This window comes from Nicotiana attenuata, chromosome 6 (assembly GCF_001879085.1).
Source record: "Nicotiana attenuata strain UT chromosome 6, NIATTr2, whole genome shotgun sequence".
NCBI lineage: Eukaryota > Viridiplantae > Streptophyta > Magnoliopsida > Solanales > Solanaceae > Nicotiana > Nicotiana attenuata.
The window spans coordinates 11,464,481-11,472,013 of record NC_031994.1 but is presented as its reverse complement, the minus strand read 5'-3'; the positions used below and the strand labels follow the sequence as shown (position 1 = coordinate 11,472,013).

Genomic DNA, 7,533 nt, shown 5'->3' with positions numbered 1-7,533 from the left:
AATACTAAGACAGGGAACCATATTAAAGGGGGGCTTCTCCTTAACTATTGAGAGGAGAGAGAAAAAGAGACAACGATTCACATATGTGGAATACCATTGTAAGGCTCTGAACCTCTTCATGGAGAGGCAGACCAAAGCAATATTATCAATAAAAGCTTTTATGTTTCTCTTCCTAAAGTTGAGTACTTATTTTCGCATCCTTCATTTGGTCTAATGGATTATTACGGTTTTCTATGATTTTTCCGTGATCTATTTATATTGTTTGCACTCATAAGGTATATGATGACTTTTGAGCAAAATAATTTGGCGCCGTCTGTGGGGATTTCCTAGCAAAATCGCGTAGTTCTTCCCTGGACCAAAAAGGAAGAAACGCCAGAAAAGGAAAACAAAAGCAACCCAACTCAAATAAGCCAAAGCGGCATGTCGGACAAGGGAAACTCGAAGATCTCAAATCAAGATACAAGTCCTCTCTCTCTCTGATCTCGGATAGTGCAAAGAAGAAGAAGAAGCCCCTCCTAAGGGAAGATCTCTGTAAGGCATCTCCCGCATCCCTGATACGAGCTCCGGCCAGAAACCGGCACGGAGATATCTCGAGCCAAGAGTCGCCTCAAGACAGCCTACATACCCTGGTTGGGAAGACAACGGATAAGCCGCTCAAGGTCTCGAATCAAAACCGAGCTTCAGCACTCAATACCCACAATATTGGACTCAGGCTATGCGCCTTCGCCACTAAGTTCAACAATAGTTGAACTGGGACTCAGGCCATGAGCCTTCGCCATCAAAATCGACTAAGTTCAACAACAGTTGAACTGGGACTCAGGCTATGCGCCTTCGCCATTGAATCAAGGCTATGCGCCTTTGCCACTAAGTTCAACTACGGTTGAACCAAGACTCAGGCTATGCGCCTTCGCCATTAAATCAAGGCTATGCGCCTTCGCCAGTAAGTTCAACTACGGTTGAACCAAGACTCATGCTATGCGCCTTCGCCATCAAAATTGACAAAGTTCAACAACAGTTGAACTAGGACTCAGGCTATGCGCCTTCGCCATTAAATCAAGGCTATGCGCCTTCGCCAGTAAGTTCAACTACGGTTGAACCAAGACTCAGGCTATGCGCCTTCGCCATCAAAATTGACAAAGTTCAACAACAGTTGAACTGGGACTCAGGCTATGCGCCTTCGCATCAAAATTGACAAAGTTCAACAACTATGCGCCTTCGCCAGTAAGTTCAACTACGGTTGAACCAAGACTCAGGCTATGCGCCTTCGCCATCAAAATTGACAAAGTTCAACAACAGTTGAACTGGGACTCAGGCTACGCGCCTTCGCCATTAAATCAAGGCCATGCGCCTTCGCCAGTAAGTTCAACTACGGTTGAACCAAGACTCAGGCTATGCGCCTTCGCCATCAAAATCGACAAAGTTCAACAACAGTTGAACTGGGACTCAGGCTATGCGCCTTCGCCATCAAAATTGACAAAATTCAACAACAGTTGAACTAGGACTCAGGCTATGCGCCTTCGCCATTAAATCAAAGCTATGTGCCTTCGCCAGTAAGTTTAGCTACGGTTGAACTAAGACTCAGGCTATGCGCCTCCGCTATCAAAATTAACAAAGTTCAACAATAGTTGAACTGGGACTCAGGCTATGCGCCTTCGCCAAGAAGTTCAACTACGGTTGAACCAAGACTCAGGCTATGCGCCTTTGCCATCAAAATCGACAAAGTTCAACGACAGTTGAACTGGAACTCAGGCTATGCGCCTTCGCCATTAAATCAAGGCTATGCGCCTTCGCCAGATAAGTTCAACTACGGTTGAACCAAGACTCAGGCTATGCGCCTCCGCTATCAAAATTAACAAAGTTCAACAATAGTTGAACTGGGACTCAGGCTATGCGCCTTCGCCATTAAATCAAGCCTATGCGTCGTCGCCAGTAAGTTTAGCTACGGTTGAACTAAGACTCAGGCTATGCGCCTCCGCTATCAAAATTAACAAAGTTCAACAACAGTTGAACTGGGACTCAGGCTATGCGCCTTCGCCTTTAAATCAAGCTTATGCGCCTTCGCCAGTAAGTTTAGCTACGGTTGAACCAAGACTCAGGCTACGCGCCTTCGCCATCAAATCCAACGAGTTCGACCTCGCTTGAACCATGAGGTTAGATGCCTTCGTCCTCAAATCTAACAAGTTCAACCACAGTTGAACCAGGACTCGGACCAAGCGCCTTCATCATTGAACTCAGCAAAACCCAACCTCCAACGAATCGAGGCGCAGGTTAGGCACCCTCGCCATTCAAGTAAGTACTCCCAGCTCGAACTAAGATTAGGGACGCGTAAAGTCCGGCCCAGGTCAAACTACAAGGCCGCATTTTTTATCACCACGGTCGATAGTTCGACCGCGCCCGAACTGGGACTAAGGCTAAAGGCTGAGTGCCGCTATCGCCAAGCTACGGCTCCGACTCGCTCACCCCGAGTCGAAGAAGAAAAGTCGTCAACAATCAAAAACTAACATGCCTACCAGAGTCAAACTCGAAGGCAAATCACCCCTTCGAACGCATGCAAAGAAAAATCTAAAAGGGGAAAGAGGGAAGGTACAAAATGAACACAAGGCAAATAACGGAAAGGAGATCTCATTTATCTACAAAGTTAATTGCGGGTCATCCCCCGCTTACACCCGGCCAGGGCCGGTCAATACAAGGAAAAAGGAAAAGAAAAACAAGAAACACCTAAATGCCAAACGGCGAACAAGACAAGAAAAAATGCACATCTTTTTACTCGGCGCCATCGGCGCCACCATCTGCACCATCGTCAGCCTCTGGCGTCGCCGCGTCAAAACCACAGTCGATACGGGCCTCACGAGCCTTTTGACGTGCTCCCTCGAAAGCAGCTTCGGTCACGATGCCGGCCTCCCACAAATTCTTATATACATCACGTTGGGCCTCGGCAAAGACCCAAAGTTCGCGAGCCTGGCTAGAAGAAGCGGCTTGGTCCCGTAGGCGCTGATTCTCTTCTTCTAAGGCTATGATCCGGTCCGCCATGACTTGGGCGTCCTGCTCAAAGACACCGATCCGCTCCTCGAGACTCGCTTCTCTAAAGGCCGCAGCAGCCCTCTCCAACTCCCGTTGGGACTCGTGCACGCGGATAGCTTCCTTCAATGCCCCAGCCCTCGACGAGGCATCCCTCACCTGAAGCTTCAATACTGCGACTTCACCCTCCAACACAGTCACTTTCCCGTTCCATGCTGCAGCGGCCTCCGCCGCCTTAGCCTGGCCCTGGAGCTCACACTCAGCTGCAGCCCTCTTCCCCGCCTCGAGCTCCTCATCCTTCCGCCGGAGCTGCTCCTCGAGAGCACTCGCTCTGCCAAGTGTTTGCTGCATCTGAAGCTCCCGCCTCGCCAGTTCCTCGACCAAGGCCCGGCTACGGGGATCATTTCTCAAGCGCACGCGCATCTCTCGGCACCGATCTCGGTAGCGGCGGTACTTCTCCAGCGCCCACAAAAATATCCCCGAGCGGATGTTGGCTCGACGGATGCTCTCCACCTCCAACAAATAAGACTGCAAAGCAAAGACAACGATTAAGATAAAGAACAAACTAAGACGAAGAAGAAGCGAACCGACGTCATAGTACATACCCTCAAGCCCATCACGGCCACTTCATTCATCAGTCCGATATCCGTAACGTCCCTCAACGACGCATTCTCAGCATCCGAGCATAGCAGCTCAAACTGAGGGACCAAGCTACTCCCTTGGAGCAATAAGTTCAGCTCCGTGGGAACCTCGACGAAGCGAGACCGCCCCTGTGCGCGCACCGCTGAATTGGTGAAGCCTTCCTGGAACATACGGACGTCGTCGGGGTCCAAGTCGAATTCAGACTCATACTTATCTCCTACAGCATCCTTTCCTCCTTCCGCCACCAGCGAGGTAGAACCACCCGCCGTAGCCACCCAAGGAGCGCTTGCCTCACAAACATTCGCAGCCGCTGAGGAACTACCTCTCGTCTCAACGACTGGAACCACCAATTGAGTCGCCGAAGCGACGGCATCATCATGGCATAAGCCAACCGGGGCAACCCCCATTGCGTGTCCACCCTCAGGGTCAGGCACCGCAGCCACACTCCGCTCCGCATCCGCCGGGGGGGAGTTCAAATTAATTACTACAGGAGGAGCCGGTGTGAACACGACCTTACACCTTATCAATGGCCTCTCCTCTCTCCTCATCTGATGGCGATTCCGCTCTAGGGCGCACAATCCCCGATGGCCCCTGGTCCCGAAGTGCGGCCCGTGCTGGAGAAGGAATCGCTGAAGATTCAACTGATGTCGCCCTCGGTATTGGGCGCGACACCTGCGCTGCACTAAGTCGAGCAATTGCACCCGGCCGACGGAAGGCCAACTGAGGGGCCCTGACGCGGCGTGCCCTCCCTGATCACAGAAAAACAAAGTTGATGAATAGAGTTGAAACAAAGCGGAACAGAAGAAGAAATCAATTTTTTACCTGCCACAGGCCTACGGCCATGCCTCTCCCAAAAAGACGCCCATGTGCGTACGTATGGGGGAGCACGGCCTCAACCCACTCACGAATCCCAGCCAACGGAGCCGGCGGCAACTTTTCGTCTACAAAATTAATACGAGTTAACGTTTATGAGCACAAGACGTAAGGAGGGGCAGAAAAGGGAATTCGATGATTAAGGAACTTACGTGCATGATTCCAAGCCTCTGGGAACCCAGTAGAGCACGTCACTAAATGTTCAGTCCTGATGTAGAAGAAGTGCTCGAAAGGGCGGGGTCGACCTCATCATCCAGTTTCACAGTCAGGCCCCTCGTCCCGCAAGGGCACACTCGAATCATGGTACCACGAACTCTCTGGGGAGCGTAGAGGCTAAGCACATGCTGCAGCGTGACCTCCCTACCGGCCAGTTATGCATATTTGATAAGCATTGCTAATAATTTGTAAAGAGAAGGAGCAAACTGACCCGGGCATACCCCGTAATAACGACAGAAATCAACCACTAGCATTGGGAGCGGGAGCTTAAACCCCCAACTTGAAGGGATAGGCGTAAAAGACGCAGTATGCCCTGCGGTCGGTGTGGACCCTCTCCTCGCTTCTAGCGAGAACGACGTCAGCATAGCTGGGGATGACCCCCTGTCCCCGTAGTTGGGCCATCCCAATCTCCCCCATTAACGGGGCTTCATCCACCTGATCCTCCCCACCATCGGCGGTGAAATCAGTCATCGGAACTCCGGGCAGAGATACTATCTCGTCAACCGATGGAGCTTCATCGGTCTCCACCAGTTCTGCACCGCCCATTGTCGAAGATGGCCCTTCAGTCACCGGAGAGTTAACCGGAAGATCCGTCGGAAGAACGTTTTGGGAAGAACTGCCTGCCATCGTTGATTCAATAACGAAACAGAAACAAAGTTTGATAGACAAGACGGAAGTTATAACGATCGAAGAACCAAAATGAAGATGAATTAGCAGGAAGAAAAGCTTCTTCAGAATCTCTCTCAGACAAACAATGAAAATATGAGAAGTAAATGCCTCAGCCCTTATTTATAGGCAACACAAGTGGCTTTCATGAACCCCAATAGCCACCATTAACTACATGACCAACCGCACACCGATTCGATTCTACAGAAACGTGCGTCATTATGACAGGCTCCATGAAGCAGCTTTTCAGTCGCCAACCGGCGTCTCGCCCTCGAAATGGTTGTAACGACCTATGAACGCTGAGGAGATGTTCCGTGCGCCCTCAAAATTTTGGACGTCGCCAAACACGTATCAAGCGTGCCCTTACTCCCCTCGGCCGCACAACATACGACCCGTCCGCCATGATCGACGGGTATGCTCCCAAACAAACGTAAGGATCAGAGCACGACAAAGCTCGACCTCGCTCGAATTAAGTTAAAGGGTCAAGTGCCTTCGCCAAGGAGGAGAGTCCAACCTCAATCGAACGGCGACTTGATAACACAATAACAAAACACTGAAACTCTACAAGGCTAAGGGCCATCGCCAAAGAGAATTCGGCCTCGACCGAAGCGACCGTCGACCTCCCTATCTGAGTTCCTCAAACTACAGTCGATGAAATCCACTCATCGAGCTCGGCCAAGGCACGACCTCAATAAGCGGAGGGACTAACTGTATGGGTCAGAATCCGACCCCATGATAATTAACGAAGTTAATCCCGTCTCAAGCTAATTCATGATTGATTAGTGGTACGACCACTCAGAATTAACGGTATTCAACCCTTATCGGATTCGATCAACAAGGTCACGGCCCGTCCGTCATCATAAAGGCGAAACCCCAACGTGATCACGGCCACTTATTACCAGCTCACGAAGCTCACAGCTATAAATACCAAGAGAGGAAACCCTAGAAAGGGGGGCTTCTTCTTCTTTACTATTCAAGAGAGAGAGAGAAAGAGACAACGATACACATATTATGGGAAAGTGGAACATCATTGTAAGGCTCTGAACCTTTTCATGGAGAGGCAGACCAAAGCAATACTATCAATAAAAGCTTTTAATGTCTCTTTTCGTAACGCTGAGTACTTATTTGCGCATCTTTCATTTGGTCTAATTGATTATTACGGTTTGCTATGATTTTCCCGTGATTTATTTATATTGTTTACACTCATAAGGTATATGATAACTTTTGAGCGAACATTTAACATTAAAGCACTTCAAATGTAAGGTAAATAATGTACTAAAATATGAAAGTATACAAACGCTAAATAATTAACGAAGTGCTTATACAACATTTTGAAACGATTAATGAAGTCATAAGTAAACGAGGACTTCATTTGATCTCGTCTTTGGTGGTAGATGATAGCGCATATAATAATCGTTGAGGGATTAGAGAAATCAGATAACGCTCGTTGTCCGGCTTTTACAGAGTAACGTAATCATACTATGAAAGTGAGATTAGTTAACCAAACAATTCTATACGATGCAGTTAAACATGGGGTTGCCCAAATAGATGAACAAAGTTTATCAAGTCTCTATACTTGTGTGTATGGGCTTTATCTTTTACTAGCAGTAGTTGTTTTTGGCACCACTAAGCAAGCTGCTAAATGAAGTACAAAACCTCTTGCAAGGTCAAGTAAACTTACGACTTGCATTTGTCACGTTGCTTTTTCCACCTAAATGGGCCATCTAATGCGGCCAACACACAATCTTCAACAATGTGGGCCGCATGTGGTGGATATGACAACACAATCTGCAGAAAATGAAAAATGAATCAACTAAAAACAATTGGCCCATGCAGGTCTCGAACCTGCGACCTTCGCGTTATTAGCACGACGCTCTAACCAACTGAGCTAATGGGCCAATACGTCAAGTATTATGTTGAAATTTTATATAATTAAAAAATAAGACATAAAGACATATTGTACAGTCTTGACAACCAGTTCAAAAATATAGTCGCAATGCCTACACATATCTCCGTAAAAAAGACATTTTCTTGTCATAAAGCAATAATGGTAACTATTTACGTAGTAATACTTTTCAGTAAACTATTATTCTGAACACTTCTTCGAGCCGAAAAATA

The 7,533-nt window shown here is 48.2% G+C and overlaps 1 non-coding gene across 1 annotated transcript; it reads right to left on the bottom strand.

Annotated features, from left to right (window-relative positions):
• Nucleotides 7,240-7,313, bottom strand: TRNAI-AAU. The gene has a single exon. It is a non-coding gene; the product is annotated as a tRNA-Ile (tRNA).